General features: G+C 40.1%; 1 long non-coding RNA gene across 1 annotated transcript; it reads left to right on the top strand.

The window, feature by feature from the left end:
* The first annotated feature begins 784 nt into the window (after positions 1–784).
* On the top strand, positions 785–4,286 carry LOC136180513 (uncharacterized). Its single transcript, XR_010667140.1, has 4 exons — positions 785–952; positions 1,298–1,374; positions 2,314–2,371; positions 2,801–4,286. It is a non-coding gene; the product is annotated as an uncharacterized lncRNA (long non-coding RNA).
* Positions 4,287–13,485: the final 9,199 nt, after the last annotated feature.

Below are 13,485 nucleotides of genomic sequence, written 5' to 3'. Positions count from 1 at the left end.
GTGAATAAGTGACATGATTATTCTATGTAGGATGTAGTGATACATAGTAGGTCTGAACTTTCAGCCTGTGCTGCTTTGATTGAAAAAGGTGTTTTTAAAATAGCCTCTTATATGTCACCAATGTTTATGAAAGTGCACTGCAGTATAGGTTCTCTCCTTGTTTGACAAACTGCATTTCAAATTTGAGCTTATTTATTTTCTTAGTGTTATTTCTTTATTCCTTTAAGATCTTATTTGTCATTCTATTTTCATATTTAATCTTCTCCTCTGATTGTTGTTTTGTTGGTTGTTTCAGTGAATTTCAAACAGTCTATTTTAGTCTCTCCTTTTCCCTTTGTCCTGATGCTTTTGATGTCTTGTGTGAATCGCCTTGTTGCTGAAATGTGCTCAATAAATAATCTTCACTTGCAGCATGTCGCAGGGATTTGAGTGAGTTTTATACAAATGAAAGTGGTTTTGTATTAAATGGAGAATCAGGTTGTTTGATCTCCTCTGTAGATGTAAATATTCACTCATGAACACTCACCCATCCTCCCTTCTCCCGTATGTCAGGGCAATCTTCTTTCATTTTTTTAAATAACTTTTTTTTATTTTTCGGATGTCTTTTTTAGCCAGGTCACTGTCACACTAATCCTCATAAAACTTCGCAAAATAAAGATAAAAAATAAATAAATAAATTACGAACAAATGACGGAAGCGTACAGCTGGATTATACCGCCCTCTGGAGGAGAGACTGACGTAATGCATCCGAGACTGGCCCTGTTACTGTGGTAACCAATTATCAACAGGTTGCTCTCGGCTTTGCCAGCTGTTTTGGCACATTTAACCCAGTCTGTGTGATTAACAACAGACATTGACGGCAAAAAGCCTCATTAAAAACATTATTGGTGACATAGTGCGGGAGTGTGCGGTGAGAGGACATGCGGTGTCTGAAACTCTGGTGGCTTTCATGGTCAGTAACCAGGACTAACCTGCTAACTACGTTGTAGCTTAAAGTTAGCTGGTTACTACCACTAGTTCAACATGTTTAATGCTTGATATAAATTAAGTTAAGACAGTCATCAATCTTTTTCATGTGTTAACAGGTTAAAACCCTTCAAATAACAGTTAAAAATGTCATTTTATATTTATTTAAACCTAAATATAGGCTACATCTCCCCTTCTACTAACCAGTCTGGCGTGTGTGGAGGACATTAAAACTCCATTTATAAACTGTTTATTTATATTTATCATATATACTAATGATATACTGTATTTAATACATGCATTGTTTTGTCCTGTTTGCATTTTGTGAAAGCTGTGGTGCTGGACCCTAGAAATGGCTTTAATGTGGACCGGATACTGACCAAACAAGATGTGCAGAAACTCAAAGAGGTGAGTTTACTACAGTGTTCAATTATTTTTTCTCCTTATAACACTTCTCATTGCATTAAAGAAAAAAAAATCATTTTTGTTGATGACTATTAGTAAATTCATTTTGATGTAATTAGATGTATCTCGAAATTACCATATGAAAATATATTCTTAAAGTTAATACATTTTCAGCTCACAACCCCCAAAATAAGGGTGCCAGACTACCGTCCCTGGAGGTGGTTAAGGCATTCACAGCCAAGCACACGCACTAATAGGCCTATCCAAACACTGGTAACACTGAAAAACAACACAAAAGATTACAACAGAATTAAAAACCATACAGTTATAGTAATTGTTTTCCGTTTTCCATGAACAATGAAGTCCTATACTTTCATGAGTATTTTCAAAATCTGTGTAAAAACCCTCTCTATACAGTACGTCAGTCACATCATGAAGAAATGCCTGAGCACATTCTGGCTGGGTGGGTGGGAGGGACTTGTCATTAAATGTGCCTTGTAATTCATGTAATTAGATTTTTTTAACCAGAGATAATAATAATAATTATTATTATTATTATTATAATGATAATAATAATAATAATACATTTTATTTGTAATGCACTTTATATTTTTGGAAAAAATCTCAAAGTGCTACAGAGATTAAAAATAAAATAATAAATCATCAGAATAAACCATTGGAATAAAAACAAGAAAGATTAGACAAATACACTTCCTGAGATTTATGTTGTTACAGGAATTTCTAAATACTGATGTCATGAGGTGAAGCCGCAACATTTATATTTTGAATTGACATAGAAAAAATACATCTTTTAAAGGCTATAAAATATTTATTATTCATTTTGAAGGATTTATTCATTGATTTAAACGGCTATTTAACTGGAAATGAGTTCAACTTATTTGTGTAAAAACCTTGGACTAGTCACTGATTTGCTCTTCACAGCTGTGTCTGGATAAACTGATGGAGAAGTGCAGCCCGTCCCGCAACAATCAAGATGCAGGTGTGTTTTGATTTGAATTACACCTCCAGACGTAAGTGTCTCTGTTTGAAATGAAAACCAATATCCTGTGTGTCTTAACCCAGGAGTAAACATAATTTTCTTTAGTGTATCATAGAAACTGGTATTATTTTGTCGTCATAAATAAAGTTTTTACTGCATCGTTGTAATGATGCCTGACCTGTGTCTAAGGATGCATCATATCATATCTTTATATTATTTTTACGATCATCCAGTCAACTCGCCTGAATCAGTAAGATTATGCTGCAGGAAAGATTTTAGAATAATTGAAAGGCAAATCCAACATGTTTTCGACTAAAAACCTGAAAAGTTGTTTATGGAAACCTTCTTTTAAATTGTGGCCTTTTTAAGGATTGCATATGAGCGTTGTAAGTTGAACATCTTAACAGAGACCTGAATGTGTTTGTGCAGGAGAGTTCCTGGAGGATATCCACCAGGTGATGGAGTCCAAGCTGAGCTCAGTGAGCAGAGAGATCACAGACAGCAGGGTGAAAACACGGGAAGAGTTAGAAGCATTGTACCGCAAAGTCAATTTTGTCTTTGGTGAGAATGAAATGTCTTGTAACTTGGGTTGATGACATTCCCATAGTGTGATAGCTGAAAGTCATTTTCCACAGCTCAGCTTTCAATATATTCAAAACAGAATACCAGTTATTTGTGTGATGGAGTCATATTTCCAATAGAATCAGATCCAGGAAGTGTTGACTCTACAGCTGTGATTAATCTCTGTATTTGCATGTCACACAGGCCAGAGCGGAGCAGGTAATAACTGGGCTAAAGGTCACTACACCGAGGGAGCGGAGCTGGTGGACTCGGTCCTCCAAGCCTATAGTTCCCCAGATTTTATGACATACTTACACAAAAACAAACAAACAAACAAACAAAATAAAAAAATAAAAACATTTTATGTACTTTCATAGGCAAGACCCCTTGCCTATGAAATGACAATATTTAAGTTTTTGGCTTAGAGCTGAACGACATACATCATTGGAAAGGTCTCATCCTGGAGAGTAACATATGTGAAGATGAGGTTTCAACATGACCCCTGTTTTGAAATAATGCCCTTTGAACCTTGGCCTAGGAATAACTGTTTTAGAGAGGTCTTGGAACAAAGTATCAGGTGAGGATAGTCAGCTCACCAAAACAACAGGTGGAGCTGCTATACATGGTTAAAATACATTTTAACAAATGTATCAATTATTTTTTAAATATCTGATAACATAAATGTGTTAACCATCCAATTAAACTCCCCTGTGTACCCTCAATTAAATATATATTACTTCTTAGGTAAGGGAAACACTGAGATTTGTCTAAAAGACTACAATTTTTCAGAGTCAAGTCATACAGCTTGATACTGAATGGCGCCATAATTGTAGCCTTTACGTTTCCTAAAAAAGGTTGTAACTAGGATTATAAAAGGCTTACAAAAGATATATTCACTGAATATGTCACGGATCTTGTGTGGCCGAAGTATTTATTGCATAGTACATATATGATATATGTTAAAATAAAGTACATATATCAGTTAATTTCGGATATTTTGACTGTTATTCTAGAAACGGGAATTTTGGTAGTTATGTCTGGCGTTATGCACAGAGGGAACATAATTAGGGCTGTAAAAAATGTAAATCTACCCACTATATCAAATATTTACTAAAGCCGAATGGGTTTTGTAAAATAATCTAGACTATATATATTGTAAAAAAGTGGTCAAAACAAACCTGTTTTAAAAGATAGTATTAATCTGTCAGGATTATTTAGTTAAATAAAATCATATAAATCACACAAACAGTATTGTCTTTATGTATCAAAGATTGTTACATGTTATAGTTTATAATGTTGCTAATATGCATTGATCTGTTCCAATCGTTTTATTAAATTTGGTTGTAATGAAAGACATCCATAAAAATGTAACATAAATCATTATTTATTGCATAGGAGCTTAGTTTGATGTCTAGGGTCTGATGTAACCGGATGTAACCCGTTTTAAGAGCCGCGAACCGAATGTCCACTTCCTTCCGGTTCGTTGTTGATAGCGTCCATAGCAACCACCATAGCAACAGTAGAAAACGTAAAAGACTGACTAAAGATATCATTCGCAATGGATTGTGGGATGGGTAGTTCCTTGACTCCGGACGAAAATGATGTACACAGTCTTGAACCTACACCTTTGTTTCCGTTTTGGTGCCGAATTGAATGTACTATAGTCACAAGTGTTGGGGTAGCTTGTTGTCTTGGTCCCAGGCGCCAATCTCTTGATATAAGGATTTTGTGAAAAATCAATGGAGGATTTGAATAGGAAAATTTAATTCCGGAACCAGAGCAGCCGAAAAAAGAGCCGCGAACCAAGTGTCCACTTCCTTCCGGTTCGTTGTTGATAGCGTCCATAGCAACCACCATAGCAACAGTAGAAACAGTTCAACGTTTCTCTATCGAGACCTGAAAGAATCTTCGTAGAAACGAACAAACTAAAGATCAAAACCGAACGAAGATTATGAAGATACAAAGTACATTTGTCGCCAGAAAGGTTATCAAAACGACACTTAAGCCTCAAACTATCTTAAAATATTGCATTTTCCGCCGAAAATAGAAGAGATGTCCGCCATGTTTTTTTTTTCGCCAGGGGAAAACTGGGCAGTCACGTGACCTGAGGTATACCTATACAAAAGAATAAAAAAAGGAAACGTAGACATGTCACAATTTTAGAGCCCTTATTGTGAAACTACTACGTTTTGCGCTGTGGACCAACGTAGGTATTACACATTTTGACATGAGACTGGGTTGGTTATAACATTTAAAGGGTCAAACTTCAAAACATCGGGACGATTGGACTTCAAGGTCTATTTCAAAGAAACAAACACACACGCCCTACTGTGGAAAAACAGCTTTCATCCGAGACATACATACAGAGGATTAATCAAATCGCAGTTACTTCATTTCCACAGAATTTTGTAGTCAAAAGCAGGACTTTGAGGAGGCTAGGTTAACCTTATTTGGAGCTTTAAGACAAGAGGCTACTCTGTCCTTTCTACAGAGCATCTTTAAGACCTTTTTGGTTCCTAGGTTTGAAAAAGAGGACAATCAAAAACATATGATCCCTCTCATTACGACGTACTCCAAGCAAAGTCTGGCTTTGACTCATCTTCTGAGAAAAAATTACAGAGTTATTGCAGCATATTGCAGAAACAGTTACCTGCAGCATCTTTTAGAGCACAGTAAACTGAAACCAATCAGACCAAAAATACAGAGAGCATGTCCAGAATATAAACATGTAAGATTTGTGACTAATTTACAATCCCGACTGGTGGTTAAACTTGGGCCTCCTATTCCTGCAGAAACACAAAATTGTGTTTACTTGATCTTTTGTTCCAAGTTTAATAACAAATATGTTGGAGAGACCAAAAATAAAATCAAGATGAGGCTGATCCAACGCAGATATAACATCAGACATCAAAAAAGAACAGACACCCATATTGTTCAGCACTTCTTAGCACACAACATAGAGTCACTTAGGGTCATTGGGCTAGGAAACCAGCCCTTTGTGGACAGACTCTATGCGCAAGAAGTGTGAGCGACAATGGATTCAAACACTTGGAACGAAACATCCATTTGGATTGAATGAGCAGTGAGGAACACCCTACACCTCTCCCAGGATGGCCCGTGCGTCACGGAAACCTGACATCGTTCGGGCTTCCGGATATTCAATTTCCCCTAACCTAACCCACCCCTAACCCAAACCCTACCCTAGCCCACCCACCCTCTAACCCTAACCCCCTAACCCTACGACCTTCCGTTCCTGAGATATGGCCAAAAACACTTCGACCAATCACCGTTTGACCACTTCCTGATGTGATACATACTCAAGAGTGCTACCAATGGAAAGCCAGGGCCTCTAAATGGGGGTGTGCATCTTGGTTCCAAGTCTGTGCAACCTTCCCATCAAGAGTTATTCAAATTTCAAACATGAGCGGGGCGCTCATCTTGGTTAAAAACCCCTTTCCCTTACCCTAACCCTAACCCTGGAAAGCCTGTGGCCGCAAATGGGGGGATAGGACCTAGTGCTGCGGCGATGCTGCACTCCTATCAAAAGTTATTCAACAATCAGACATCCACATTTCTGAATTTGACTTTTCACCCACTTCCCAATGTGCGTCACGCAACAAACTAGTACCGTTGGAAAGCCCGTAGCCACAAATGGTGGGGGTAGACACTAGTGCTGCGGCGATGCTGCACTCCTATCAAAAGTTATTCAACAATCAGACATCACGGAAATCTCGACATAGCTGCTTCCGGTACTTCCCGATACTGTTGGAAAGCCTGTGGCCGCAAATGGGGGGATGCATCTTGGTTTCGAGTCGATACAACCTTCCAATCAAAAGTTATTAAACAACTAGACATAGCCAGGTGGTAGTACTTTTTACCCTTTCCACCGCCCCATTCATTTCTATGGTGGTCATTCAAAAGCCTATAGCTCAGCAACGCAACGTCCCACACACTCGTGAGTGGTACCGTTGGAAAGCCCGTTGCCACATTTGAGGGGGTAGGACCTAGTGCTGCCCTCCTATCAAAAGTTATTTAAGAATCAGACATCCACATTTCACATGTCTGAATTTGACTTTTCACCCACTTCCCGATGTACGTCACGCAACAAACTGGTACCGTTGGAAAGCCTGTAGCCACAAATGGGGGGTGGGGGGGGGTAGACACTAGTGCTACGGCGATGCTGTGCTCCTATCAAACGTTATTCAACAATCAGACATCACGGAAACCTCGACATAGCTGCTTCCGGTACTTCCCGATACTGTTGGAAAGCCTGTGGCCGCAAATGGGGGGATGCATCTTGGTTTCGAGTCGATACAACCTTCCAATCAAAAGTTATTAAACAACTAGACATAGCCAGGTGGTAGTCATCCCTTATCTTAACCCTCTAAATCAGTCCTGGGCGATAGGTAGTAATCATCCCCGTAACCTAACCCTAACCCTACCCTAATCCCTAACCCACATCCCCTCTCTGCTGTAGCCATGCAAACACTCCAGGTCCTGTCCAAGATGGAAAGGCAAGGTCTCTCTTATGCCAGGAACATGGAGGTCTACAGGGACCACGGCATGCCTTGGATGTCTGTGGTGTTGTAGCGGCTGCCACAGCAGATGAAGGGAGTCTTGCTGCTACACACACTTACCTTCATTTTGTGTGTCGGGGTCCTCATGAACTGTGGCTTTGTCGACTATTTAAAGCTCCTCGAGGTTCTCCAAAAGATGTCCTTGGGAGGCATGTCTCAGTCTGGACTGCAAAAGCTCTAGATTCAGCGCAAATTCACCTTGGACAAGGTGAAGAATGCCCTGATCTGGAGGCTGCACCCACAAGTCCCGTGCAAGATTGTGCAGCAGGCTGTGCGTATTCCTTCCTTGAGAGCCCCACCCACCGACAATGAATGTGTCCAGCCACTGGAGGACGTCCAGGCTGTGGAGAAGCAGGAACAAGACGACATCAGACCTCCTGTCAGATCCGTTGCCTGGTGTCTTCCAGCTAACACAAAGAAGGCCTGGTCGGATTTGGAGGTGTCTATCATAGATAGGGACAAGGCAAAGACACAAAAAGAGGCATATGCCTTGTACATGGAAAAGTGCAAAGACAAATCTCTGACAAATCTCTCAATTCAGACCCTTGCTGCATTCAAAACAAAGAGATTGCGCTACATGCGTTAGTGGACTTCAGTGTGTACATAGTTCTTTGTGTATTTTAGTAATAAGTAATACTGTTCTTTTGTTGCTATGATTGTAAAAGTTTTTAGTTCTATATTCATGTTGTTTACTTAGTCTAGTATAGTTCAATTGTTCATTATTAAAAAAAAACCTCACATGGACTCTGCCTTGACATTGGCGCCTCCTGAATACTTGGGATTCTCCAGAATAGCGCTTATAACTCGAGAACGGAAGGTCGTACGGACTCGGAACTTTGATTCGTCTAGCATAATAACTGAACCAGTGGTCATATCCCTGAGCCTCTACGACCTTCCGTTCCTGAGATATGGCCAAAAACACTTTGATCAATCACCGTTCGACCACTTCCTGTGATACATACTTGAGAGTGCAACAAATGCAAAGCCAGAGCCTGCAAATGGGGGTGCGCATCTTGGTTCCAAGTCTTGTTATTAAAATTTCAAACATTCGAACATGCAACCCCCTTGCATCTTGGTTAAAACCTCCTTTCCTATCATTAACCCTAACCCTCTTTGCTCACAATTCAATATTCTAACCTCTCTCAAACCCTTTTACTAAACCTAACCAGTCGGGATGTGTTGCAAGTCTCACTAAGTACACAAGTCCACTCACAAAAATGACACTTAAAAGTATGTTCCAATAGACTCCAAATGCTCTGAATTGTGCTCCTAAACACTTTCTGAATCAACCCTTTGACCAAAACACTTTTTTCACATTCATATCAGATGGGCCCATGTTTAGGCATATAACTCCACAATGGAACGTCACATCCACTCCAAACCACCATCCATCCAACATATTTCGACCACGCTGAACACGCTGGTCTTGTCCCTGAGTCTCTACGACCTTTGAAAGATCCCGTTTCAAACATCCCTTTCCCCTTTCCCTATAACCCTAATCCAGAGAAAAAGCTAACAAGCTGGACAAAGGATCCCGCTCCTTCAGGATAGGGTGACTCACAACACTCCTGTCTGGATTCCTACTTAAGAGACTTTGTTTGGACACTTTGGGCCTCAATTTAAGACAGTAACCTGTGTTATATATGTGTAATCTGTGCTTGCTTGATGAATAAAATTATTTGGTTGGTTCCACAGGCCAGGATTAGCTAACCAAACCTTGGTTACAGCCATTTTAGAGCATGTAATTGCCTCGTTTGTCCACTAGATGGTGGTAGAGCTCCAGAGACTGCCACCTGAGGCATTTTTTTTACATTGTTCAACTCCTAAGTATATAGACATAGGAGAGCTTCTCTAAAGTTATCCCTCCCTCCTCGTTATCCCTTCCTCCTCCTTCCCCTTTCAACCTTTTGATTTAGCCTAATTGTTTCATAAAATTAGTCCCTTTTGATTAACTTATAATTGGATTTGTTTGATTTATTTTCCATTTTTAAGCATTTGATAGGAAATTAATTAGAATGTAATTAATCAATTAACTTATTGCCTTTCTTTTTTTTCTTAACAAACACCATTTAATAATGTTTCTCTCTAATTTGAATCTGAGGTCGAGCTTCCTGTTGTCTAAACGTGCTGTCAGCAGTCTATTGTGACACAGATCTTAAGGGTAACACTGGAGAGAACGTATATATACATATATATATATATACATATATATATATATATATATACATATATATATATATATATTAAAGGCAGCTTGTAGGGCCTGCCTTGGGGACTTCTCCTGCTCTGAAGGTTTTTATTCAGGGAACAGACATGGATTAAAATAACTAGCTCCCTGTTCTGCATGCTGAATATAAAGGATTCCTTCTCTTCCGTCATGACCTTCTTCTGCTCTCAGCTGCAGAGCGAGAAGTATAAAAACTAAATTCTTTCAAAGTTACTTCACTTTCTAAGCTGCCAAACAATCAAAGACGATCATAAGATTTAGTGAGGACGGAATAATCCTCCTCATGACTCAGGATTGAAATAAATTCTTCTTTGTGTGTTTGAGCTATAGATCCCTAACCCCTTAAACCTGTGTGTGTGTGTGTGTGTGTGTGTGTGTGTGTGTGTGTGTTTTTGCTTCAGATGAAACATTCAGAAAACCAAAGTGTCGCGAAAACATCTGTTTCTAATCCCGCAAATAAATGAGTGGAAACCTATCAGTGTGTGTGTGTGTGTGTGTGTGTGTGTGTGTCTATGCGTGTTTGTGTTTGTGTTTGTTTGTGTGTGTGTGTGTGTGTGTGTGTGTGTGTGTGTGTGTGTGTGTGTGTGTGTGTGTGTGTGTGTGTGTGTGTGTGTGTGTGTGTGTGTGTGTGTGTGTGTTGGTGAAACCGCGCGAGTGGAAAACACAGGAATGATGTGGTTTTACTCCTGAATCCACAGAGAGAGCAGAAACTTGGGTTTCTCTTTTCATCCCCCCCCCGTCTGTTTGTGTGAAGTCAAAGAGACGAAACACATTCCATAGTCTGAACCACAGCAGCCATATTAGTTTACTTTTAGAGGAATTCAGGTATTTTTTAAACCAGGGCCCTACAAACTTTGGTGTCTTAACAATTTAAAGCATCAACCTGTAACTCCTCCCCCTTCAGTTGTTTCAAAGTCGATCTAATAGAACAATAACCTCCAACAGGGAGGATGGCGTCTCTCTCGGGTCCACAGAGCGCCCCGATCGCCTGTTTTCAGCACTATGTAACTTTGTCAGCGGGCCGAGGTCATCTGGTGAGAAGTGCGTACGTCTTTACGGCGCTAGTTCACACAGCAGCCTTCAGATACAAAGCAGCCAGTTAGCCCGTCTCTGTACTGTTTGATACGGCGGCTGAGGCTAAGAGGAAGAGAGACGGATGAAGATAAGAAGGTAAAGAGAGAGAGTGAGCGAGTGTACATCCTGCAGATATTATTCACAACAGATCAGCTAGCATGTAATTAATGAGTCTCTCCAATGGAAACACTTAGCCACGGCCTATAGTCATAGCAACAGGTGAATACACAAACACATAGTCCACATGCTAACAGTGTTATAACAACGGGCTGTAGACGCTGTCAGTTGTTTGGCTTCTCTTCTCTTTTCTGCCCTCTGATTGTTAACAGATGCACGTTGTCGACAAGAGGAAGGAGATAACAGCACGATGTGTGTTTTACAATAGTGTAGCTGTACTCACAGACCTTTAGGGGCGCTAAAGCACCAAAACAAAGTCTTACATAGTTGGTTTAAAAGGTACAAACACTTTCTGAATGTCTCCAGTAGGTTTGTTCATCCTGCAGCAGTGAAACAGGCTGTAACATCTGCACACATTCAAACCGCAAACATTTTGGAAAAAGCTCAGGTGGTTAAAAAATGTGGAAGTCTAAAAAAGCCTCAACAGCGAGTTAACCATATCCAAACATGCATTGAAAAATTTCAACTTTTAAAAATGTAAGGCTTCTACATACTACTTAAGTTGTCAACATGCCACTGGGTTAAAAAAAGGCTTGTGGTGTTTAAAACATACAGAACTTGTTGTTGAGCTGACATGTCAACCCAGCAGGTTGGTGAAATATTAAGGAGGATTTACCATGAACGATTGATTCTGGTATGATCTTTTAATGAAGCAGCTTCACAGTCTTCTTGTCAGCATGCTGGGAACACATACAGTAATATTTAGCATTGATGTAAAGGGTGCATTCGAATTGTCATTTTAGTTTAGGAAGGTTCCTAACTGAGTGAAATGACCCGGAAGCATTTAAGTGGCGGCCATGATAAGAACCGTTTGAATTCTCTAAAAGTTAAGGAAAGGTGGGTCAATGCTTCCTTTATAACCTCCTATAGCATAGGATACACTGGACCATCCTTCACGAAAGGAGATGAGATATGCCGCCCCACAATTCCTTGCGGCCGCAACATTTAAAATGAGTCGCGCATCCGACTGTTCACGAACATTAACAATGACCGTAAAGTGACACAGATGATGTTTTATTCAACATATTGCATTCACTTAAGAATGCTTTGTGCAGTTGTACATTTGTATGCTTAAATCATTATATGTCGGTTATATCTTGCATGAAAGGCTTTATATGCAATTTTTCCCACTTATACATATACAATATAATAGAAATCAAGTATATCCTCTGAAAATAACTCTGTGAGTCATGACTGTCTACAATGGGTGTAACACTCGAGTCCCACTGTCTGTGATGTTTTCAGAGCTTTTTTTCTGTTTGTTGACATAGCCGGCCCAGCCGGCCGGCTCCTCCCCTCGCGAATAAAAGTTGTTTAATTGAGGGACTAGAGAAAAGAAGAATAACATAATGTACTCACTGCTTAACTGTGTTTCTAGCTCCCGCTTATTTCAGGTAAATTTACATGCAGTGTGAAGATACGAGCATAATAAAGATCACTAGCATTAGCATGCTAACACAACAATGCACCGCGAGTTGTTTTGGTTTCATGCTGTGCTCAAGGGCGACATCTGCTGGATTTTACTTGTAGCCTGGTAGCCTATATTTCTTTTATTTCAATCCCAACCTTGTGGTGATTTGGATTATTTCACCGGCAAGAAGGCACAGGGGAAAGTTTTTTAGATGCGTTTTTTGTAGTCCATTTTCTGAACATTGTAGTTTCAACACGGCAGACCCACATCATTAACCTCCGCCGGCCCGTCGCATTTAATTACGTAGCCTAGTGGAAATGTGGTCGGATTGTCAGAGTAATGAGATCGCCTTTCCCTAAGTCCTTTATGAGCTCTCCTGACATCTTTCCTTGACCTCATGACGTTTTCCCCAGGGTTAATGTAAAGTGGATAGTGAAAGGAGATAGGAGGGACAATTCGAACGCACCCAAAAATTGTTATCAGAGTGTGAGGGAGATCACTCTGGTCCCTAACTGAGTGTGGGGAGGTAATCATCTCTGTGCAGTATCAGGTGTGTGTGTGTGTGTGACTGATTGGCCCTGATTTGGACCAGCTGTGTTAAATTTATGTATTCCCCTGAGTTGCAACACCATGTGCCTACTCATTGTCTCACCTTCAGAGATAGTGAGTGGTTTTCTCTGTGTTTCTTGTGTCTTTTAGACGTGTGTGATTCTTAATAAGCACAACCGGCCTTGCTTACTATTTCCAGCAGCTCTATAAAACCCTTTTCACACATATGGAAATCTCCTAGAGGGGATGTGTGAACGCAAACAGCCGCATTTTTCGCGCTGACTTTTATCCACAGAAAATCCGAGTTAGCTGATGTCTGAACGCGGCCGCATATACTCTGGAGATTTCAACTCGAGCTCACCTCGAGCCAATGGGAAGAGAATGACGTTTATGTACAGTGCCCGGCTAAAGTGTCTGCACCCGACCACTACGATCTCTGTGCACGTAATTAAACGGCTGCATTATGTTTTCTCTTTTGTGGATGTTGTCATTCCATTGGATTACACATAGCATTGATATAAAGGCGAACATTCTCATT

This window comes from Labrus bergylta, chromosome 11, assembly GCF_963930695.1.
Source record: "Labrus bergylta chromosome 11, fLabBer1.1, whole genome shotgun sequence".
NCBI lineage: Eukaryota > Metazoa > Chordata > Actinopteri > Labriformes > Labridae > Labrus > Labrus bergylta.
Note: the sequence above shows the minus strand (reverse complement) of the source record. Positions and strands in the feature narration are given on the sequence as shown.